The sequence below is a fragment of the Ips typographus genome, linkage group LG15, assembly GCF_016097725.1.
Source record: "Ips typographus isolate SLU linkage group LG15, UJ_Ityp_2.0, whole genome shotgun sequence".
In the NCBI taxonomy this organism is placed as follows: domain Eukaryota; kingdom Metazoa; phylum Arthropoda; class Insecta; order Coleoptera; family Curculionidae; genus Ips; species Ips typographus.
Window position 1 is genome coordinate 959,560 of NC_138436.1, and position 25,782 is coordinate 985,341.

Genomic DNA, 25,782 nt, shown 5'->3' on the forward strand with positions numbered 1-25,782 from the left:
TGATATGACCAAGTGTTATCTCCTCCTCTAGAATATTTAACCAAGTTTGGTCAATATTAATAGAGGATGTAGCAACACAGGAGTCATGGTTTAATCTAATATATGCACTTTCTTTTATTTTACGTCTTTTTGAAAAAGTTTCTTTGTCTATGATACTACATTCATTGCCTAAGTCAGTGGTCTTGTGTTGGGACGACTAGGTTAATGTTATTTTCAACTTAGTTGAAAATAGTGCGAAATTCCATTTTCCCAACAAACCTTTTTTTGTGTGAGACAGAAGACCCAATAAACCAAGAAAAAAATTATTGATGAATTGCTGTTTGCTATTTGGTTTGTGTAATTTAACGTAAATAAATTATTTATAGCTCAAGAACCGAAAACACATACAGGGTGCGTACAGTAGATATTTATTGGACCAATCGACTGAATGTCTATAAATTTTAAAATTAAATCTTTTTAATTCAATTTTCAGTTATTTATGTTCTGTTGATAAAATGTTAAAAAAATCGTATTTTTTTGTACATTTCTTAATTCATTTGCAATAATTTGAGCTTCACATGGAAGGGTTGAAAAAGCTAAATTACCCAACGATTTAGCAAGTTTACAAAGGTATGAAACATTGGGACACACTATACATGTAACATTCTTTTTTAGGTATTTTAGTGGACATTATTGGAATTCTATTAATAATAATATGGAGTACAGTTTCCACTATCATGATGGTTTCCGCTCCCATATGTTTCCTTTACGTGATGCTGCAAGGCAAAATTGCAGTCATCATTCTAATTGACTACGTTTGCAGCATCAACCACATGAAAAGTTGCTCTGAAACTACAATGAAACACCTGAAAATTATTATAAAGAAACATTTAGAAATTATAAGGTTGCATTTTACACTTTATTGCATAAAATTGGCTTACACACATGATTTTTCTAGGTACAACCAGTTTGTATTAAAGTCCAACCAGTACTTTTACTTGTTGTATTTGTTCAATGAGGTTTTCTTCGGACTTTTGCCAATGTTTGAGTATTTTTCTGTGAGTAGTCGCTATATTGTCTACTATTATTGTATGTTGGTGTTTACAGCCAAATAGAAGTATTATAGCTGTATCGGCTGCTACGGTTTACTTCTTTTGTTTGGTTTACGCAGTCAATGATGCAGCGGAAGAATACATTACTCTGGTAAAACTGTATAAAACTACGTATACTTTTGTGCAAAGTGTAATTTTTAAGGTCGAATACTTTAGGACAGAGATTTTTAACCTGAAATGGTACGAGTGGGATGTATCTTGCAGAAAAGTTTATAGCATATTAATCACGTACTTAAACGAACCAATGAAAGTGGATTTTGTGGTGGTTAACATTAACAGGGCTTTGTTTTGCCAGGTGTAAACTTAACTAATAATGTACTAATAATTATGACTATTAATTTTGTTTTTTTGCAGATTTTAAAAACTTTGTATCCAGTACTTAATTTCTTTTATACAACCAACAGAATTGGCCGATTCTAGTTTTGCAATTCAGCACTTTATGTATTATCACTAATTATATCACATTACTGGTGAAAATTTCTGGATTTTTTTTGTCGAGTAGTGAAAAAACCAAAAACAAGTACATTCCAAATAAAATATTTATTACGCGTGGTATTTCAGGTATTCAGGAGAACTTTTAACATAAAGGATTGACATTAGAAAATCGGTATCTGTATGATCTCAGCTACGTTGCAAACTCAGGAATAAAAGTGTTGAAAAGCAGATCTGTTGAATATTTTATCTCAAAAATTACTAATAAAAACGCTGTAGAAACAGTGTGAAAAACATTGTTATATTTTTGTTCGATTTGAGATGTCAAAATATATTCAAAAAACATCAATATGTGTGTTCTTTTAGCCTATTACAGCTGAATACTCCTCTGTTCAAAAATTTTTTGAAATTCTTTTCATTTCTTTGAAAAACTTTGACTCAACTTTTCCAATATTTATTTACATACATAATAATAACTAGAATGTTCAGCTATTTTATTAATACACTAACATTTTCAAGCCATCTAAACTTTAAGAGGATTTCTAAAGGAGTAAAAGAGGTTTATTACAGGATAAAGTCCTTTCAGTATCTAGAAAACGGTAGTACATTATAATGTAGTAGTCTGAATGATTTTACCTTTTTAGGTAACTCTCTGTCAACAAAGATAGTGTACAAAAAACAAATTTCAACCGGCAAACTGATATGAATCATTAGGATATTGTTACAGTTTGGGCCTACAATGCTCGATATTTCTGAACGAGCACTCGATTCGGGATGGAATCGATGCGCCGCAATATCTGGCCGGGCGCGTGTTAAAGTAGGCCACCGTTAGATAGCGATACCGAGAAGCATCTTCGACGTTCGACGCAAATCGCGAAGCGTTTCAGAGTGGTTCTAGAACGTGGTTTACCGAATATGAAAGAAGCGGTCTCGACGGTGAAAAGTAGTAGTGAATTTGCGAACGCGGTAAAGTTTAAATAGTGGAATTATTGTGGAATTGTAGTAGTGTTTTTAGTAGCTGAATTAGATATTTTACGAAGTGTTTTGAAGTGTAAATAAATTTATTAATTGTTGAGTTATATTGACTTTGTAAAAACCCACGGGAAAACCGTAACAATATGATACATTTTCTTGCAGTCTTGTTGCCAGTTATACCATTCTAAATTGTTGATACAGTTGACAAATGTGTCATTCTATAATTGCATAATTTCAGACCTGATTAAGCATCAACATCAACTTATTTTTGTTTAATTTTCCTTATACTTACAATTTGACATTTAAAGATGTTCTTCTGCAACGTCAGTGCTGGTAAATAGCAGCATACGTGGGACTAGCTGTAAGGTTGTTAATCATATTAAATATTTAAGCAATTTGCAAAAATTACGGAAAAATACTCGGCAATCGATAATAATCCTCCAATTAAACCACTAATTACATAGGTGGTATAAAGCAAATGATGGGAATTTACAACAGTGTCCTGTGTTTCTTTATATCCAAGTGTCTCATAGTTATGGCTTTAATGTGGTTTTCGATATTATGTGGTTGCAAGTCATGTCGTACATTTGACAAAAGTATAATGTTATCAATTAAAACAATCTTAGCAAGTTTGCTTTGAAACATAAGGTAATAAAAAGTGTGTGGTACTCTCCAATAACACAAAACACTTGATACAAACACATGTAACTTTATTAATAATATATATAAACTGAATATTGTCTTTATTCGTACTCCACACCAAGACTCAACTATATCAACCATCAACTAACTATATTTCCCCGCTTCCTCGCTTCCCGTCGCGCACGTCCTCCGTATCGATCTCCTGCGTCACCTTGGCAGGTCTCCACATTCCTTCCTTTTTTTCCAGTCTAAGTGGTTCTACACGTGGTGTTGGAAACTGTACTTCTTCTTTTTGGTGGGTAGTCACTTGGTCACTTATTGAGGCTTGGTCTATGATGGCCTCTTCCTGTATCTGAGCGGAAACTGGAATTGTTGGTTGAACAATTGGGTAATTAGGCTTCTTTGGGATTTTCTTTACATGAGATATGTGACGTTTGAATGTCTTTCCATTACTTCCTATTGTAACTTCATTTCCTTTCCTCTCCAATACCAGGAATTCTTCGTTTAGAAATCTACTTTCTAATTTGTTTGAGGTTGTCATATTAAGAGCAACAACTTTATCACCAGGCTGTATGTCGCACATTTTTGCTCTCCGGGCTACATCTTCCTTCTCCTTTCTTTTCTGTTTATTGATTATATCATTATCTTTGGCTTCTTCGTCTACATCCGTGCTAATTAAATCGTCAATAGATGGGATTTTATCTCTAATGTTTCTGCCGAATAAAAGTTGAGTTGGAGATTTACCCGTGGTTCCATGTGGTGTTACATTGTACATTAATATATATTTTTGAATTTCTTTGTGATAGTCTTTATTATGTGTATAGGCGATTTGCAGTCTTTTAAGAATAGATTTATTAGCATTTTCGACTTCTCCGTTTGCTTGAGGCCAGTATGGGGGAGTTTGAATAAGTTCAATGCCATGATTGCTACAAAATTGTTTAAATTCGCCACTTACAAACTGTCTTCCATTATCTGCTCTTATACTTTTTGGATACCCTAGCCGTACAAAAATTCCAGATAAGTGGTCTATTATTACTGCTGAAGTCGTGGTTTTTAGAAATTGTATTTCTTGGTATCTAGAGTAATAATCGATTATTACTAGAACCATCTCTTTGTTTGGTAAGGGTCCCATTAAGTCTATGGCTAAACATTGCCATGGTCCCTCCGGAAATTTATGCCGTTCCATCGGTGGAGGCCTATTGGGTTGAGAAACTAATAGACAATCCCGACATAATTTGACATATTGTTCAGTATTTTTGTCTATTGATGGCCACCATACTTTTGCCCGAAGGCGTCTTTTCATCACGGTTTCTCCCGGATGACCTTCATGAGCTAAATCCAGAATACGTTTGGTCAAAGATTGTGGAATCACAATTTTACGACCTCTCAAAAGTATTGGTCCCATTGTACTTAGCTCGGTTTTGAAAGCTGAGTATAAGTTCTTATCGTTTGCACTCCATAACCCGCTATTTATTTTACTTACAGTCTCTGCTATCAAAATGTCTGTTTTACTTTCTGATACAATTTCTGATATTTTTACAGCTTTGGGTGCACTCTTTTCAATCAATGCAAATATATGAAGTTCTCCTTCGCAGTCAAATGACTTTTCTTCCTGCAATTTGCACAATCTGGAAAAAGAGTCGGCAATATTACACTTTCCCGGTCTATAAACAACTTTAAATCTAAATGCCTGCAATCTTAACAACCATCGTTCTATACGAGCAGGGGGTTTGGATGTTGGTTTAAATATCATTTCCAAAGGCTTATGGTCGGTTACTAATTCAAACTCTAAACCAGCAAGGTAGAAATAAAACCGTTCTACTGCCCATACCAATGCTAGGCTCTCTTTTTCGGTCTGTGAGTACCGTCGTTCTACATCAGACAAACATTTACTTGCAAACGAAATTGTTTTGGGACTGTGTTGATGGTCAAATTGTAGAAGAACTGCTCCTAATGCAACTGGGCTAGCATCTGCGATTAGTTGAGTTCGTCTTTTTGGGTCGAAATACGATAAAGTGGGCAACTTAGCTAAGGATCTCTTCAGACTTTCAAAATGTTGTTGATGATATTCATTCCACTCAAATACTGCATCCTTCTTCGTAAGCTGTCGAAGTGGTTCCGTGTTTGTCCCTAAGTCGGGAAGGAATTTTCCCAAATAGGTAACTAGACCTAAGAAACTCCTAATTTCTTCCTTATTTTGAGGCGAACGGAACTCCAGGATTGTCTGCACTTTCCTTTGATCTGCCTCTATGCCTTGTTTTGACAATTTATGCCCTAAAAATTCCAGTTCTTGGACTTTGAATAAACATTTTGATTTATTTAGTAGAACATTGTAGTTGTTCAAAATGTTAATCACTTTATTTAGACAGTGGTCATGTTCGGCCTCTGTAGCTCCGTATATTATTATATCATCTAAATAATTAAGGCAGTTTTGACAAGACACTAGAATGGCTTCAAAAGTCCTTTGGAATATTTCCGGTGCTGAATTTACTCCGAACATGAGGCGTTTGTAACGGAAAAGACCCTTATGAGTAATGAAAGTAGTGATGGGGCGGCTTTCAATATCTAGTTCCAACTGGTGATATGCACTTTCCAGATCTAAGCGAGAGAAATATTTTGAGTTTCTAAGTTTTGTCATGAAGCTGTCAAACGTAGGCAGTGGGTAGTTTTCTCTTTTGATTGCTTCATTCGCCCTACGCATATCTACGCAAATTCGTATGTCTTTATTCGGTTTGAAAATTACTACGATAGGTGATATCCATGGGCTGGGTTCTGTAACCCTTTCAATTATGTCTTTTTGCAATGCTTCATTGATTTTGTTTTCTACTTGTAATTCAACCGATATTGGGATTTTTCGTATTGGTTGTTGCACTGGTTTGATATAAGGATCTATGCATAATTTAATACAAAATCCTTTAATTTTAGGGAATGCAGTAATCTTCTCGCACATGGTTGCATTTACCCCTAACTTTAAAACTCCCAGTTGTTTTGCTATTTCTTTCCCCAGTAAAGACATGTCTCCATTTGCGACAACATAGAAATATGTGATGATTTCATTTCCATTTAACGTGTTAATGGTTGTGGCAAAACGATGGTTAATTTTTAGTGGCTCACCCGATGCATACGACTTCAAAATATCTTTAGTAGAATAGTCAACGTCCCATACTACTGCATTGTTTTCCTCTAAGAACTTCCAATCTTTTTCACTTATAATGTTAGCCTTGGATCCCGAATCAATGAGCAATGTTAGTCGTATTCCCCCAACGTTGCATTCAAGAAGTTCATCTGATGAACCATGTTGTTGTATTACCTCCGTGTTGTCTATCTTGAAGCAGTCGAAATTTCTTATTTGGTTTCTGCCTTCTTCGTCTTCAGGATTCTCGGCTTCAACAAAGTTTACACCGGGTCTATATCTTTTATATCTTTGGACAGTCGAAACAGCGGAATTGGGTCTCTTCAAGAATTGTTTAGTTTTACAACAAATAGCATAATGCCCTTGAAAGCCGCACTTTCTACATTTTATATTCTTTGCGGGGCAAGCTTGAATATTGGTTGCATGACCTGGTTTACCACATCTTAAACATAATTCTGTTTGTCTTCCACGTTGAAATCCCACTTTGTTCACAGTTAATGCCGACGATGAAGTGCTTGGTTCACTAGTGCCCTTGTCCATTGCAGTTGACTGATTGTTTATTTGTTCGTGAACTTGGCACAACTCAATAATTTCGTTTAATGTACGTTCTTTCTCAAGTAGTTTTTTCTTAAGTTCTATTGATGCCCAACTATCAATAATCTTATCTTTCATACTTATTTCGGTGGCTTCAATTTCGCTTTTCCCAAATGAACATCGTTTTGCTTGTTGTCTAATTTTTAATAGAAACTTATTAAAATCTTCGCCGTCTTCTTTTCTGATGCTCCGAAAAATGTGTCTTTCAAAAGTTGAGTTTTGTTTTGGAGAAAAATAATCTGTTAGTTTCTCAACTAATATTTTAAAGACGTCGTTCTTTTCTACCTCAATGTACGTTTCTATAGCTCCAGGTATACTATAAGCTACTTCTTGTAGTTGCGTGCCCCCCATATGTAAAAGTTTATTCCTCTTTTTCACCACATCTGTAATGTCTTCGGATGCTAAATATAATTCCAAAGATCTCAGCCATTTTTCCCAATTGCCTCTGATCACGGATTTATCAAAATCCTCACATAGAAAAGGTTTAATTCCAGTTTCCATCTTAACCTGCAATTAAATGCAGTTTTGTAAGTAGGTATGTAAGAACTATGCTTTTTGTTTTTCGGTAATACCCGATTTTATGCTTTTAATATAAACCTAAATCTCCGGTACGGTCAAAATATAACATTGTTAAAGGTAGGTAAATAATCAAAACCTATTTAAAGCAAAAAAAACGCAACAAAAAACGCGTACCGCATACCAAACCCTAGTATCATAAATATTTTCGTCAAAACACCAACTACAGTATTGATTTTAGTTGGACCGTTTGATAAATAAAATTGTTGCAAACCAACGTTATAAAATGTCTATAATTAAAGTAATTTCGTAGTCATTAGTAGTTCTTTTCACTAAGATAAACAAAACTGTCTTGTAAATTAATAGCAAGTTACGTAGATTTAAACTCACGTTTCTAAAGCGTTTCCGGTCTTTTTAATGGTGCTCTCAGCCCTCCTTAATTGGTGCTCACAGCCCTTTCTTTTATTGGTGCTCGCAGCCCTTTCTTTTATTGGTGCTCACAGCCCTTTCTTTTGGTGCTCACAGCCCTCCTCGATGTCTATTAACATCGCAAACAATTATTTGAACAATACCTTCTTGATTATGTCTTGATGGACTCTCTCTTACCTTATGGTTCGAATATAATCCTCGTCGCCAATTTGTGGTACTCTCCAATAACACAAAACACTTGATACAAACACATGTAACTTTATTAATAATATATATAAACTGAATATTGTCTTTATTCGTACTCCACACCAAGACTCAACTATATCAACCATCAACTAACTATATTTCCCCGCTTCCTCGCTTCCCGTCGCGCACGTCCTCCGTATCGATCTCCTGCGTCACCTTGGCAGGTCTCCACAAAGTGTAAGAAAGGCAGACTGCTATAATGATTAATGGTATGCCCCAAATAAAGTCCACTAAACCCAAAATATAGTAGAGTAACGAGTCTAAAAACACAAACAAATAGTACAACAGTTAAGAAATTTAATACATTACCTTCGTGTTTGGTTTGAAAGAGATGAAACATTGCCATATAATCTGAATAAACATATAGCACATTAATGGCATGATGGCTAAAGATAGCAACGTGCCAGATGTCGCAAAATTCAAAGTCGCCCTTTGCAATAAAAGTTGCAACAATCTTTTTCCCTTAAATAATTTTGTATATTGCCAAGATATTTGAATCTGGTGCGTAGCCCTATTGGAAACATCACATTTAATAGAATAACCTGCATAATTAACATTTAATAGAATAACCTGCATTATTGGGAATGTTCTAGAATTACTATAGCATTACGTAAATTATAAAAAAATAAGCTGCACTATGGTTCATAAACCAGTCCCATGTGTGAATTTCAACAAAAATCAACCATGTTTGACTTAACAGCAGTAATCCATAAACTACCAAATGGGTCATTAACATTAACTACCAAATGGGTCATTAACATTAAAAACCTGAAGACTTTTGGTAATTGTCCATCTAAGTTTCAAAAAAGTTACAATTATTATTAATAATGAAACAAAATGCTTACGCAAGCTTATAACAACACCTTCTTGTCTACTTTTTTCAAAAACTTCCATGCTGATTAAGGACAAAATAATACCAAACCGACAAGGGAATAAAATGGTTTTAAAGCGATTTAGGATTTTAAAGTTTACACAGCAAATATTGTTGATACCTTTTCAAATGCACTGCCATAGTAATTTAGTATCATTAGCAGGTAAATAAGTATGGTTAATTTTTTTTCCCGTGGCGGTTACGTTATCAAGTGCTCCGCCATATTGAAATTTAAGCACCTCGTTTATTACAAGTTAGGCTATCCATCTTTTTAATCACCTGTTTGGACGTTGCCGTATTGACAAATTCCTCCTTTAAACCTCACAATAGTGTATCTTTCATTAAGTAATTATAAACAAAAATGAGAAAACTATATTGTTTTGAAAAAAAAACATTCTAAGAATCTCACATGTTTTGCATGCAATAAATGTTTTTTTTTTCGAAATCGGCATAATTCATCGGTCCGTTTATTACTGCAACAAACAATACACCAGGTTCACATCTGCTCGTGGAAGATCGGCAACATAGGGCACAGTCCCAACTGACGGCTAAACCTTCTAAACAACATTTTGAGGTTAGGAATTTTAAAAAGTTGAACAACACCAAAAACTACAAACAGAAGAAATAAAAACTTAATTTAGGGTTGTTTAAGTTTATTAATTAGTGTTGTTATTGCGAGACCTTCGTAGAATTTAAGATTTTTCTTCACCAAACTGGAAAACTTGCAACATTTGGTGGTAAACAAAGGCGGAAAGTTCCAATCAAACTTTGGCTTGGGAACAACAACCACATTTAATTTAAATTATCTGGAAGGAACATCACAGATAGGTGCATTCAAACGAGTCATTAACAGCCCAATACTAACGTTTCAAGAATTATTCCATAAAACTGGGGACTATTAAATCCTAAAGCAGTGTTTTAACTTATAACAGAATTGTTGGTAAGTAAAAGCAAAACTCATAGTCGATCTCCACAAATATATATTAATAATAAGTTGTTATCTGCCTAACATGTTTCGGGTGTATTCAGACACCCATCTTCAGAGGCTTAACTAGATCACTAGTCTGCTGGCTGTCATTCTACAAGGGGGGACAGCTGAACCCAGATGTACTAAGGTGGTTTTTTTTATTCTACACGGGGGAAAAAACCTTGATCAAAAAACCCAGTTCTGGTTCTGAGGTGACATGGTGACTTCAACTGATGTGAACTTAGCAGCCAATTTCTAGCAGCCAATTTGGCGGAAACACCCGAATGACCAGTGGCGTCGGGTATTTTTTAAATCATCAACTAATTGCGTCAGAGGATTAGTTATGTTTATCATAACTAAATGTTTTGTCATTAACAACTGAAAAAACGTCTTGTCAGACCACTTGTTATATAATATATTTATAATATTCGAATGCTATTAATGATAAATATTCAAATGCTAATATCTCAAAATCTACACATACTAAGACCTTCCAAATTTCAGTACTAATAAAGTACTACCCGAGGTAACAGAATCTGTAGAGAATAGCCCTTGGACAGCCGTCAAACATTTGTTATAACACATTGTTTATATCAGTCGATAAATATTCAAATGCTAATATCTAAAAATCCACACATACTAACACCTTCCAAATTTCAGGACTAATAAAGTACTACCCGAGGTAACAGAATCTGTAGAGAACAGCCCTTGGACAGCCGTCAGACATTTGATATCATAATTTATACTTTACTTTACATTTTAACATAATGATTTAAACAATAGTCTTAACATACCTCCTCTACTGATAATATATTCATTATACATTTTTAATCGCGACGGTATCCTTGAATTTGGCCTATTACGCTACGAGTCTACACACGATTCTATACTCTGATCCACTGGTTTACTGGCACATGCTTGGAACTGCATCTTTCCTCAAGTTCTCGTGTTTACCTTATGAGCCCGGCCGGCCGGCCCGAAGTGTCTTGATCACGCAGTTTGTGTTGTATGGATACGGGCGCTGCATAATAAGCACTTATTTGTTGTTTGGTTAGTTGAGAATATTCTTACTTTAAACTATATTGTCACGACTAGCGTGACGTGTTGAATTTAATTCAACTTATTTGCCTGAGATCTCGTTTCAGCGTGAAAATAAAACACAGTTAACTCTACCATCAAGTTCTATTGAATACGTACTTAAACCTAACAACTCCTAACTTACTAACTAGTAAAATAACAGGTTTCCTAACCCAACGAAAACGTTACTAACTCCCAATAAAATCATAATAAACCAGGCGTAAACTAATACACAACATAGAAATACAATAAACATACTTACATCTCTATAGAAGACAGAATCTTGGAGAGAGGCTTGTCACTTGGAGCGCGGTTCGCGATTAACTTTACTTGAGCGTTACGAACATGTCTAATTGACATTTGCGGTTCGGTTACTAACGTGGTGCACAGCAAAACTGGACTGACTGGACAGAACTGGACTGAACCGACTGAACCCCTCTTTAGGGTACAACTTCCTTTTTATAGCATTCCAGACACTGGTTCCACCAATCAAAACTCCCAGACCTGGCCTCGTCTAGCCGACAACTCGTGACGACCTTCGACCCTCGGTACTTGGAAAACATTCCACATTATTTCGCAATTCAGCAAATGCATCTTAATTGCAGTTGCACTCCGACCGCATTCCACAATTTTAATGTTTCCGCTCAAGTAATAAATTTGATTTATTATCCTTCGTGACATTTGCCCCTCCTCCATGAAACTGGTCCTCCAGTTTAAACTAAGAGAGGTAATTCCTACATTTGACACAATTCTAATTACTAACCTAAGTTATCGCTGGCCTTATATAAAATTCATCTTATTATAATATTATTAGAAAAATGAAGTAAGCGAAAGTTTTGATTTTAATTTTACTTTTTATCATATATTTTCTAAAAAGCTTACTTTCTCCATTTTCCGTCGTACCTAAAAATTATAGTAATCCTAATCATTAAAGTAACCCTTAAATTAACATAACACATTTGAAAACTTGGGTAGCCCTTAAATATGCGCCATTTTAAGAGCCATTTTGATAAGGTTAAGTGTCATCTTTAATGGTCGTCCAATACTGGCTTTGCACAGCGCCACTTAGTACATTGGCTTCTTATGGCTCCCTCAAGCGGTTTTTACATGTAATGAAAATAAGAACAAAGGTTAATATGCGTTACTTAAGGCTTAATAATAACATATAATAATATATAATATTTCACGCATATTTCTTTTATATCTCAATCAAATTAATAACCTTCAACCGAGTGAATTTTATTCACTGGTAAACTTCAAACCGATTGCAATAACTTCTGCATATGTTTAAGTAATGTCCCAATTTCCATATCAACTAAGTTGTTCTAAAAACTGGAACATATTGAACGTTCCAACTTCATTTCAAATCCGTGCGGAGAAATACTTTATTTATCCAAAAACAAAAAATAAATTGACGATAACGTTTGATTGCTTCTTCCCTAGATTATCTGTTAACAAAAATAAGAAAGTAAATTATCAAAACGTAAACACAAAACAAAATTTACGGTTGTCTAACGACCCTATGGTTTGAAATGCACTCTACCTAAGTAGTGTAAACAACCTATACTCGGTTTATTTTGTCTTGTCAGCGGTTTTGAGGTAGGTCAGGGTAACGCTTGTGTCATCATTATCATATTAATAACAGTGACGTACTTGACGCCTTTAAAACGTATTACGCCTGTATTAACTTTACCCATCTTACCTCTAATTAAACAAGAAAAATGGTTAAATATCATTTATTTTCTTCGTGCTACAATAGTCATTATTATATAGATAAACTTTAAATATATAGTATATAATATAGATATAAAATATTGAACAATAACTGTTTCACTTGTTTTGTTCGGTTTGGGTCTCTCCGGGTTTCGCCTGACCAGTGTTCAACTGGTCCTCATTTCTTTCCTCACGTATAGGCACTTGATATGGTGCCGTACCATGTACACGTGTATGATTTATTCGTCTTTGAAGAGGAGTGGTAGTCACCTGCCGAGTCCAATTTGTCATGTTTGCTGTATTCGGTGGTGGCTCAACAGGGTTCCAATTCGGTCGCAAAGTCACCCTCGGCACTTCAATTAATGTAGGTTCACTTCTTGATGGCACCCTAAATGGATGTCCCATCATTCTTGGTGGCAAATGGGGTCGTGGAGGTTGATGTAGTTCACGCCGCCTGATTTGTGAACTTCTTCTGTACGCACAAACATTGCATGCGCAACCATCCACAAACAGATTTCCCCAAATTTTCCAAAATTGTCTTGGTTGATAGAATGACACCCTCGGAGGTGCGCAGATTGCACAACCACATCTTTCCGTAGGGTTTCTTCCTTGTCTCATCATTAACTCAATATGAATCATCTGGTATTCTACGTGAATTATTTGGGTCCAAAGTGCTAGCAACGCCTTTGTGACTCCCAAATACACTATTCCTGGTCGCTGTATTTCTTGATGTAACTCCCATAAATGGTATAACGCCATGTCATATAAATGTAATTTAACATTTATGTCCGAAACACATCGGGCATAATATAAAAACATCACAATCCACTCCATTTTTTATAAACTCTCGATCGGTATTTTTTCAAGGAAACGCACTCGCGGTACTATCACGGTACTTCGCTAACTAAAATGCAAATCACAGCGATGGAATTATTTATATTCTCTTAATTTCATGTCAGCACTTTTACGCTTGCGGTCGCATATTATTCATTTGATGCATTTGTTTCGACCGAATACATTATGCTGGTATTCAAAAATATCCAACACTAAAATAAAACGAAAACTCGTTATTTCAATCTGTCTATCCCCCCATTATCACATACCCCTGACATTTATATTTATTCAAGTATTTACTTGTTCGGCACCTATGGCATTTCTCGATATATTTAACGTCCCTCGTATTTTTTGTCTAAGTATGCCATTTTAATTATATCATTTTTTCCATTGTAGTCAAATAACTTGTAACACGCGCGCTTAGATAATCATTTTAAACACTTTTGGTGTAACTGCGGAAAATTAGACTAATATCCGTTCGTGAATCTTTCAATTGGCCATTAAATTCAGACGCGGATAAGAGAATAAAAATTCCTGAGCTCAGTAACTTCAAATTTAGGTACCACTCGGTATGTGAAGTTTGTACCCAACAAACGTAATATTTTCATTTCAACAAAATTTTTACTTTGTATACAAAGTGTTACAATCTTTATGTCAGTTAGGGATAGACGGTGCCTTATTATCGTTTATTTATTTTACTTATACAGCACTGCATTCACAGCAGTTTTGTCATTTTATGGACGAAACGTTCCTTTACTTTTTTCCTCTCCAGTCACTTTCTTTGTGTGCCTTTGCGAGTGCAGTTGTTTTTTCCTTTAACTCCATTTGAGTGTAGTAGCTCATGTTTTCTTTCGTCGTGTTTAGTGTTTTCATCATGAACCGTAAGTAAATTTGTTGGCTTTGTTATTCACATTATAAAGTAATCCAATTTGTTGTTCTTTTCAAAACTAAAGATCCACAATCTTGCCCCCCAAATGACAACCAAACTGGGTCTGGAAGGGGTTGTCGCCTCCGGCACTTCCGGAGACTCTTAACAATGCGCCGCCCTGGTGAAGGGCTCGCCGACCTTTGGTCCGACAACGACAGGGACATTGGTGCCAGGTCCGCTTCGCCGTCCATTGGGCGCAACCAGGGTGTCACATATCCATCACCCTCATCGTGGGGGTCACCAGTGCCAACGAGGCCATCGACGCCCCTGGTCCGAAAAGAGCGGCTCCCGAATGGGATCGCTACTCCAACAGCGGAAAATAATATTGAGGAGACAACCTCCAGCAATTCTCCAACTTGGTGGTCTGGTGACCAAGTAACCATAAATGGTACTGGTCACCGCATTTATTTCCACCACCACCATTATTAAGTTTTAGTTATTCAAAGTTGTCTCTTTTGTGTGTCTTTCCTATCTTTTTTCCTTATAAAGGCGTGCATTCTGGGGTCCAGGGATCATAATAGGGTAATATTCTGCTTACTGATCTGCCTTTTTGTATCTCATAGTCCACGTCAGACATTTTTCGTCTTATATAATAAGGTCCGAACCATCTAAGCAGCAATTTTTCACTTTTCCCAACTTGCCTTACCGGGGTGAAAACTTTCACTTGGTCACCCTCATTAAACTCCACATGCCGATGCTTACAATCATAACGAAGCTTATCTATGTTTTGTCGTCTTTTTATGTTTTCAGCAGCAAAATTACGTATTGCCAGACTAGTTTCCCTCATTTGATTGCTATCAAGAGATTCAGCATGCGGCATAATGTTTGCTTCAGTTGGTAAAATAGGTTCTCGTCCATATACTAGCATAAAGGGTGAGAATTGCGTGCTGTCTTGTTTCGCTGAATTATAGGCAAAAGTTACATGTGGTAAGTATTGGTCCCAATTTGACTGATTTGTGTTGGTGTACATTGCCAACATATTTGCAAGAGTCTTATTAAATCGCTCCGTAAGACCATTTGTTGCTGGGTGATATGCCGTTGTAAATTGACTTGTAGTGCCCATTTCTTTCAATAGTTTTGTCACCAATTCTGATTGAAACACTTTTCCTCTGTCACTTAATAATTCCTTCGGCGCTCCATGCCTCGTAATTATTTTTTCCAAAATAAATTTTGCTACGGGCCCTGCTTTTCCACTTGGCAACGCCTCAGTTTCTGCCCAACGTGTTGCATAGTCTGTTGCTACCACTATCATGGTTTTACCATTGCTACTTCGGCGAAAAGGGCCTAAAAGGTCAATTCCTACCTTTTCAAATGGTGTTCCCACAGGAATTGGGTGTAAAAACCCTATCGGCTTTTGATTTTGCTGACCTTTTCTAGCTTGACAATCTGGACAACCCTTAACAAAATTTTCAACATCTTTTTGCAACCCTTGCCAATAATACCGTTGCTTAATTTTTGATAGCGTTTTTGCTATTCCCAAATGACCACTCAGCGGTTCTGAATGGTGAGAATACAAAATTTCTCCCACTAACTGTTGTGGTATTACTAATAGCTTATCTCGCCCTAAATGATTCGGATTCACTCGGTATAAAATTCCGGATTCAATCCTGAAGTTTTTTGCCTGCTTACGTAAACCAATTGTAGCATTTTCCGGGTTTTTGATCGTCATTATTATTTGGAAAATTTTTTCATCTTTCTTTTGTAACTCCTCAATATTGCGAGTATCCAAAATGAATGTTGGTATGTTGGTATTTCTTCAACGTCGTGTTTATCCGTATCTGGTTGCAGTACCGGATATCTACTTACACAGTCAGCGTCTTTGTGCGCAATTCCTGATTTATGGCACACCGTGTAATCAAATTCCGACAGTTTTAATGACCATCTGGCTAAACGAGCTGTGGTGTCTTTTAATGTTTTTAGCCAACATAAAGCATGATGATCAGTTACGATTTTTACAGGTTTACCATAAATCAGGAATTGCGCACAAAGACGCTGACTGTGTAAGTCTGCACGAAAACATTTTCGTGCAGACTGTGGCGCAATACAAGTCGCAACATCAGAACTACTTACAATATTTTACCAATGTCAATTATGCGGAACACATAATTAGCATCACACACAGCTAATAAGACAATGCTGAAGGTTTTTTTGTAATTGAAAAATTGGGTGCCAGTATGGGGTGGGGCTTGGATGTTGATATGCTTGCCGTCAATAGCACCAATGCAATTTGGAAAGTTCCACAAATCAAAAAACTCATCCGCAATTTGAACATAGTCACTGATTTCAGTCTCTTTTAAATATTTGTCCATTAGACATTTGCAAATGGCATTGCAGGTCTCCTCAATTATTTTTGAGACAGTTGTCAATCCAAGGTGGAACCCCCAAGCCAAATGCTGCATCGAACCTCCTTGAGACAAATATCTGAAACCAAGTGATATTTTCAAATGATATATTTTTCAACCACATAATCACATACTGTAAAGTGATTGCCAGACGTTCTTCTGGTGTGATGCCTAGAGATATTTTTCTTCTACGTATTACTGGTGTTACCATCTCCAAAAAATTGTCAAATTGTGCCACGGACATGCGGGTGTATTTGAAAAACTGTTCAGGATCTGAACTCTTCATTCTCTGGAAGTATTTAAATTGGCTGAAATTTTGCCTATTTACATTTGTTGGTCGGATTCTATGTCGTCTCCTTTGCTGATAGCTTCTTAATAGAAGTATCAAAGCAACTACTACCCCTGCCGTACCCAGCAAAATGTCTAAATCCATATTCTGAAATCAGCCAAAAATGAATATACAAAAATGTATGAAATACAATCATACAAACTTGCCACAAATTTTTATGCACAAAGTCCTTTCAATAGATTAGTATAAATGAATTGTCCTATTCACAAATGAACTTATACACAGCTATCAAAGCAACAATTAGCAAAAACACAATAACACCTTATAAACTTGGATTTTTTGATCTTTTGTTTGGTTTACAGCATACAAACAACTGTTGCACACCCACGTTGCACCGTTCCCAAAACCGGCAAAACACACTTGACAGTACAGTAGTGACACTAACAAAGTCAGAAACCACAGATTCAAGAAAAATGTCACTTGTCGCTTGTCAGTCTTTGTTTGACGCGCATGTATTCAAAGGAACTCACATCTTAAACAAATGAATCTATAAATTGCACTACGTAAGAAAATTGCGCTATGCTGTGCTACGCTGCGCTAGGATTGCGTTGTGTTACGCTACGCAAATCTATAAATCCGGCTTAAATAATTGTATTTTTATTACAATAGTCTAATAATTGGTGAAGATTATACACATAAATTCAAGTAAATGTATATTTTTCCATGGTCATAATGCACACAACGCCTGCTAGCCCAGGTAAGATTTCAATGGCAATTTCATACCTAACCTAAATAATCTCTGCTGATGCATGACTTGTATACCTACATTACTAAAAATTTGTCTAGTCTGACAATTTTTTAAGGGTGGTTCAACTAACAAATTGGGCCTACTTCACAGATCTGTATCCTGTATATGCTGAATACTTCACTACTTTTCCATGTGGATGAGAAAATATAACTGTTATGAAGAAATTGACCCAAGCGAAGAACAAATTACCCACTAAGAAGATTGCGACATATCAATCAAGTTGAAGAGTGAAATGGTGTGCAATGGGATCAACTACTTACATTAGAACCGTGAATAAAAAAGCAAGGTTTAAGCCGGATTTATAAACTTGAAGTTCGATTTGGATTTGGCGTTGGCTCTGGCGCTGAAAGATAATTCCTATAAAACTGCATAGGCCAATTTATAGTCGCCGTCGGACCTGAAGTTGGCGCTGGGCTGCCGGCGAACATAAACCAACTTTATCTTTCTGAGGTTGGCGCTCCTAGCAAAACCCTAGCAGCCTGCATCGACCAATAGGAATTTGTTTCTGACAACACGTGATTATGTTTTTCGGCAAAATTTGGGGTTGGGTCGTTAGGTGATTGACTGATTGTTTATTTACATACAGTGCGTTTTTTTTAACGCGCAACATAGGATTTCACGTGTTACATTTTTAAGCCCATGTTAGACCATGTTATTTTGGAACTACAAGTATAAAACTTGACGGGTGGCTGTTTCGCACCCTGAAGCTTAAGTAAATTTACCAATTCGGTCTAAAAAGTGTTAAAAAGCTGGCAAAAAATCATCTTTTTTCGAAAAAGTTTTATCGTTTCATACTCCCTGTATGCATTGTTGTTCTTTGTTGTTTTTGATACTGGCACGGCAGGTAGCAGGTAAAATTTGTCGTAGAAAGTAAAACAGGGTGATCATTAACTTTATATCAAGAAAGTTAAGAACAAAAGAAGTATTTTTATAAGTGAATTGTTCAAAGTGACCTCCGTTTGAAGCCAAACAGTATTCCAAACAATCATAAAATGCCCTTTTGACGTTCAAAAGATGTCGGGTCGTGATGCAGTCAAAATATGTCACTTTACCTGCTACCTGCCCTGCCAGTATAAAAACAACAAGGAACAACAATGCATACAGGGAGTATGGAACGATAAAATCTTTTCGAAACAAAATGATTTTTTTCCAGTTTTTAATCACTTTTTAGACCAAATTGGTAGACTTACTTAAGCTTCAGGGTATTAAAGACACACCCGTCAAGTTATAGACTTGCAGTTCCAAAATAAAATGGTCTAACATGGACTTAAAAATTTAACACGTAAAATCCTATGTTGCGCGTTAAAAAAAACGCACTGTATTTACCAGTTTGTGAGTATTGGTTGAAAGCAGAGGTGAGACGATGATGAGTGATTCAGAATCCCAAGGTACTTGTTTATGTCTTTTTACTAGTTTACACTGATAAAAACGCTTTGTTTTCAGCTCAGTTTCCTGTTTTGTTGGAAGAAACCGAAACTAACATAGATGTAGGTCTCCTTTGGAGACAATCCAAAGATACGAATTTATATATAATATGGGGCACCCTGAATATAAAAATGCAAAAAAAAGAATTTAGCATGAGCTATTTGAAAGCACTATAGATCCAGTGGCGTAGTAATTTTTTCAATAAAAAAATTGCTAATAAAAATTCTCCATTTTCTATCAAGAAAAAGTATCGTAATATGACCTGAAAACTGAAATAAATATTTAACATTTTCTCCCGTAATAGACATTTCATTCCTAATTATTTCAAAAAAAAAATCATTGAAATCGGTTAATAACCTAAAATTTTATAGGGGTGTTTCCATTCTAAATGGGTCACACTGTAGAACAGTTTGATACAAATAGGGAAAAAATCCTTTCATTTTTTAGTTGCAGAGTGTCAAAGGACTTGGAAATCCTTGAGAGACAGGTTCACTAAGGAGAGAAACAAGATGAGGTCGGGATCTGAAGCACATGAGTCTTGGGTGCATTTCAATGCTATGTTATTTTACTCAAAATTCTCCAAACCTAGAAAGTATTTACTGATAATTTTATCAATAATTTATATTATTAACACTAAATTTTTGCTATCGTATTTAGAACATATACAAACACGAAACCACCACTTAAAGCTCTTTCAGTTGAAAAACAGCCAAGTATACCCTCTAGTTCTCACTCAGTCTGGTCAGCGGAAGAGACCATCTTTTCACCAGTGTCAACTCGCCACTCGGTAGATGATGACTCTAGAGGCACGCCCTCCCCACCAATTGAAAAATCAATAATCAGCCCCACACCCACTCTTAATCAAGGTTAGTCTGATAATAACATAGTGATAATGAAGTAAAATTTATAATCTGACATATGTAATAGGACTAGGTGTGTCAAAGAAGCAGAGAAAGATGACTCCAAATTCTTCCAATGAGCCAGAGGGCATTTTAGATCTTGTTAAAAACATTTAGATCGGCAGCATAGGGCACAGTCCCAACTGACGGCTAAACCTTCTAAACAACATTTTGAGGTTAGGAATTTTAAAAAGTTGAACAACACCAAAAACTACAAACAGAAGAAATAAAAACTTAATTTAGGGTTGTTTAAGTTTATTAATTAGTGTTGTTATTGCGAGACCTTCGTAGAATTTAAGATTTTTCTTCACCAAACTGGAAAACTTGCAACATTTGGTGGTAAACAAAGGCGGAAAGTTCCAATCAAACTTTGGCTTGGGAACAACAACCACATTTAATTTAAATTATCTGGAAGGAACATCACAGATAGGTGCATTCAAACGAGTCATTAACAGCCCAATACTAACGTTTCAAGAATTATTCCATAAAACTGGGGACTATTAAATCCTAAAGCAGTGTTTTAACTTATAACAGAATTGTTGGTAAGTAAAAGCAAAACTCATAGTCGATCTCCACAAATATATATTAATAATAAGTTGTTATCTGCCTAACATGTTTCGGGTGTATTCAGACACCCATCTTCAGAGGCTTAACTAGATCACTAGTCTGCTGGCTGTCATTCTACAAGGGGGGACAGCTGAACCCAGATGTACTAAGGTGGTTTTTTTTATTCTACACGGGGGAAAAAACCTTGATCAAAAAACCCAGTTCTGGTTCTGAGGTGACATGGTGACTTCAACTGATGTGAACTTAGCAGCCAATTTCTAGCAGCCAATTTGGCGGAAACACCCGAATGACCAGTGGCGTCGGGTATTTTTTAAATCATCAACTAATTGCGTCAGAGGATTAGTTATGTTTATCATAACTAAATGTTTTGTCATTAACAACTGAAAAAACGTCTTGTCAGACCACTTGTTATATAATATATTTATAATATTCGAATGCTATTAATGATAAATATTCAAATGCTAATATCTCAAAATCTACACATACTAAGACCTTCCAAATTTCAGTACTAATAAAGTACTACCCGAGGTAACAGAATCTGTAGAGAATAGCCCTTGGACAGCCGTCAAACATTTGTTATAACACATTGTTTATATCAGTCGATAAATATTCAAATGCTAATATCTAAAAATCCACACATACTAACACCTTCCAAATTTCAGGACTAATAAAGTACTACCCGAGGTAACAGAATCTGTAGAGAACAGCCCTTGGACAGCCGTCAGACATTTGATATCATAATTTATACTTTACTTTACATTTTAACATAATGATTTAAACAATAGTCTTAACATACCTCCTCTACTGATAATATATTCATTATACATTTTTAATCGCGACGGTATCCTTGAATTTGGCCTATTACGCTACGAGTCTACACACGATTCTATACTCTGATCCACTGGTTTACTGGCACATGCTTGGAACTGCATCTTTCCTCAAGTTCTCGTGTTTACCTTATGAGCCCGGCCGGCCGGCCCGAAGTGTCTTGATCACGCAGTTTGTGTTGTATGGATACGGGCGCTGCATAATAAGCACTTATTTGTTGTTTGGTTAGTTGAGAATATTCTTACTTTAAACTATATTGTCACGACTAGCGTGACGTGTTGAATTTAATTCAACTTATTTGCCTGAGATCTCGTTTCAGCGTGAAAATAAAACACAGTTAACTCTACCATCAAGTTCTATTGAATACGTACTTAAACCTAACAACTCCTAACTTACTAACTAGTAAAATAACAGGTTTCCTAACCCAACGAAAACGTTACTAACTCCCAATAAAATCATAATAAACCAGGCGTAAACTAATACACAACATAGAAATACAATAAACATACTTACATCTCTATAGAAGACAGAATCTTGGAGAGAGGCTTGTCACTTGGAGCGCGGTTCGCGATTAACTTTACTTGAGCGTTACGAACATGTCTAATTGACATTTGCGGTTCGGTTACTAACGTGGTGCACAGCAAAACTGGACTGACTGGACAGAACTGGACTGAACCGACTGAACCCCTCTTTAGGGTACAACTTCCTTTTTATAGCATTCCAGACACTGGTTCCACCAATCAAAACTCCCAGACCTGGCCTCGTCTAGCCGACAACTCGTGACGACCTTCGACCCTCGGTACTTGGAAAACATTCCACATTATTTCGCAATTCAGCAAATGCATCTTAATTGCAGTTGCACTCCGACCGCATTCCACAATTTTAATGTTTCCGCTCAAGTAATAAATTTGATTTATTATCCTTCGTGACATTTGCCCCTCCTCCATGAAACTGGTCCTCCAGTTTAAACTAAGAGAGGTAATTCCTACATTTGACACAATTCTAATTACTAACCTAAGTTATCGCTGGCCTTATATAAAATTCATCTTATTATAATATTATTAGAAAAATGAAGTAAGCGAAAGTTTTGATTTTAATTTTACTTTTTATCATATATTTTCTAAAAAGCTTACTTTCTCCATTTTCCGTCGTACCTAAAAATTATAGTAATCCTAATCATTAAAGTAACCCTTAAATTAACATAACACATTTGAAAACTTGGGTAGCCCTTAAATATGCGCCATTTTAAGAGCCATTTTGATAAGGTTAAGTGTCATCTTTAATGGTCGTCCAATACTGGCTTTGCACAGCGCCACTTAGTACATTGGCTTCTTATGGCTCCCTCAAGCGGTTTTTACATGTAATGAAAATAAGAACAAAGGTTAATATGCGTTACTTAAGGCTTAATAATAACATATAATAATATATAATATTTCACGCATATTTCTTTTATATCTCAATCAAATTAATAACCTTCAACCGAGTGAATTTTATTCACTGGTAAACTTCAAACCGATTGCAATAACTTCTGCATATGTTTAAGTAATGTCCCAATTTCCATATCAACTAAGTTGTTCTAAAAACTGGAACATATTGAACGTTCCAACTTCATTTCAAATCCGTGCGGAGAAATACTTTATTTATCCAAAAACAAAAAATAAATTGACGATAACGTTTGATTGCTTCTTCCCTAGATTATCTGTTAACAAAAATAAGAAAGTAAATTATCAAAACGTAAACACAAAACAAAATTTACGGTTGTCTAACGACCCTATGGTTTGAAATGCACTCTACCTAAGTAGTGTAAACAACCTATACTCGGTTTATTTTGTCTTGTCAGCGGTTTTGAGGTAGGTCAGGGTAACGCTTGTGTCATCATTATCATATTAATAACAGTGACGTACTTGACGCCTTTAAAACGTATTACGCCTGTATTAACTTTACCCATCTTACCTCTAATTAAACAAGAAAAATGGTTAAATATCATTTATTTTCTTCGTGCTACAATAGTCATTATTATATAGATAAACTTTAAATATATAGTATATAATATAGATATAAAATATTGAACAATAACTGTTTCACTTGTTTTGTTCGGTTTGGGTCTCTCCGGGTTTCGCCTGACCAGTGTTCAACTGGTCCTCATTTCTTTCCTCACGTATAGGCACTTGATATGGTGCCGTACCATGTACACGTGTATGATTTATTCGTCTTTGAAGAGGAGTGGTAGTCACCTGCCGAGTCCAATTTGTCATGTTTGCTGTATTCGGTGGTGGCTCAACAGGGTTCCAATTCGGTCGCAAAGTCACCCTCGGCACTTCAATTAATGTAGGTTCACTTCTTGATGGCACCCTAAATGGATGTCCCATCATTCTTGGTGGCAAATGGGGTCGTGGAGGTTGATGTAGTTCACGCCGCCTGATTTGTGAACTTCTTCTGTACGCACAAACATTGCATGCGCAACCATCCACAAACAGATTTCCCCAAATTTTCCAAAATTGTCTTGGTTGATAGAATGACACCCTCGGAGGTGCGCAGATTGCACAACCACATCTTTCCGTAGGGTTTCTTCCTTGTCTCATCATTAACTCAATATGAATCATCTGGTATTCTACGTGAATTATTTGGGTCCAAAGTGCTAGCAACGCCTTTGTGACTCCCAAATACACTATTCCTGGTCGCTGTATTTCTTGATGTAACTCCCATAAATGGTATAACGCCATGTCATATAAATGTAATTTAACATTTATGTCCGAAACACATCGGGCATAATATAAAAACATCACAATCCACTCCATTTTTTATAAACTCTCGATCGGTATTTTTTCAAGGAAACGCACTCGCGGTACTATCACGGTACTTCGCTAACTAAAATGCAAATCACAGCGATGGAATTATTTATATTCTCTTAATTTCATGTCAGCACTTTTACGCTTGCGGTCGCATATTATTCATTTGATGCATTTGTTTCGACCGAATACATTATGCTGGTATTCAAAAATATCCAACACTAAAATAAAACGAAAACTCGTTATTTCAATCTGTCTATCCCCCCATTATCACATACCCCTGACATTTATATTTATTCAAGTATTTACTTGTTCGGCACCTATGGCATTTCTCGATATATTTAACGTCCCTCGTATTTTTTGTCTAAGTATGCCATTTTAATTATATCATTTTTTCCATTGTAGTCAAATAACTTGTAACACGCGCGCTTAGATAATCATTTTAAACACTTTTGGTGTAACTGCGGAAAATTAGACTAATATCCGTTCGTGAATCTTTCAATTGGCCATTAAATTCAGACGCGGATAAGAGAATAAAAATTCCTGAGCTCAGTAACTTCAAATTTAGGTACCACTCGGTATGTGAAGTTTGTACCCAACAAACGTAATATTTTCATTTCAACAAAATTTTTACTTTGTATACAAAGTGTTACAATCTTTATGTCAGTTAGGGATAGACGGTGCCTTATTATCGTTTATTTATTTTACTTATACAGCACTGCATTCACAGCAGTTTTGTCATTTTATGGACGAAACGTTCCTTTACTTTTTTCCTCTCCAGTCACTTTCTTTGTGTGCCTTTGCGAGTGCAGTTGTTTTTTCCTTTAACTCCATTTGAGTGTAGTAGCTCATGTTTTCTTTCGTCGTGTTTAGTGTTTTCATCATGAACCGTAAGTAAATTTGTTGGCTTTGTTATTCACATTATAAAGTAATCCAATTTGTTGTTCTTTTCAAAACTAAAGATCCACAATCTTGCCCCCCAAATGACAACCAAACTGGGTCTGGAAGGGGTTGTCGCCTCCGGCACTTCCGGAGACTCTTAACAATGCGCCGCCCTGGTGAAGGGCTCGCCGACCTTTGGTCCGACAACGACAGGGACATTGGTGCCAGGTCCGCTTCGCCGTCCATTGGGCGCAACCAGGGTGTCACATATCCATCACCCTCATCGTGGGGGTCACCAGTGCCAACGAGGCCATCGACGCCCCTGGTCCGAAAAGAGCGGCTCCCGAATGGGATCGCTACTCCAACAGCGGAAAATAATATTGAGGAGACAACCTCCAGCAATTCTCCAACTTGGTGGTCTGGTGACCAAGTAACCATAAATGGTACTGGTCACCGCATTTATTTCCACCACCACCATTATTAAGTTTTAGTTATTCAAAGTTGT

General features: G+C 36.2%; 2 long non-coding RNA genes across 2 annotated transcripts; one reads left to right on the forward strand and one right to left on the reverse strand.

The window, feature by feature from the left end:
* Positions 1-667: 667 nt before the first annotated feature.
* On the forward strand, positions 668-1,510 carry LOC145738493 (uncharacterized). Its single transcript, XR_014180776.1, has 3 exons — positions 668-883; positions 938-1,182; positions 1,234-1,510. It is a non-coding gene; the product is annotated as an uncharacterized LOC145738493 (long non-coding RNA).
* Positions 1,511-6,580: 5,070 nt separating this feature from the next.
* Positions 6,581-8,225, reverse strand: LOC145738318 (uncharacterized). Its single transcript, XR_014180707.1, has 3 exons — positions 7,990-8,225; positions 7,774-7,921; positions 6,581-7,374 (listed from the first exon to the last, which is right to left on the reverse strand). It is a non-coding gene; the product is annotated as an uncharacterized LOC145738318 (long non-coding RNA).
* Positions 8,226-25,782: the final 17,557 nt, after the last annotated feature.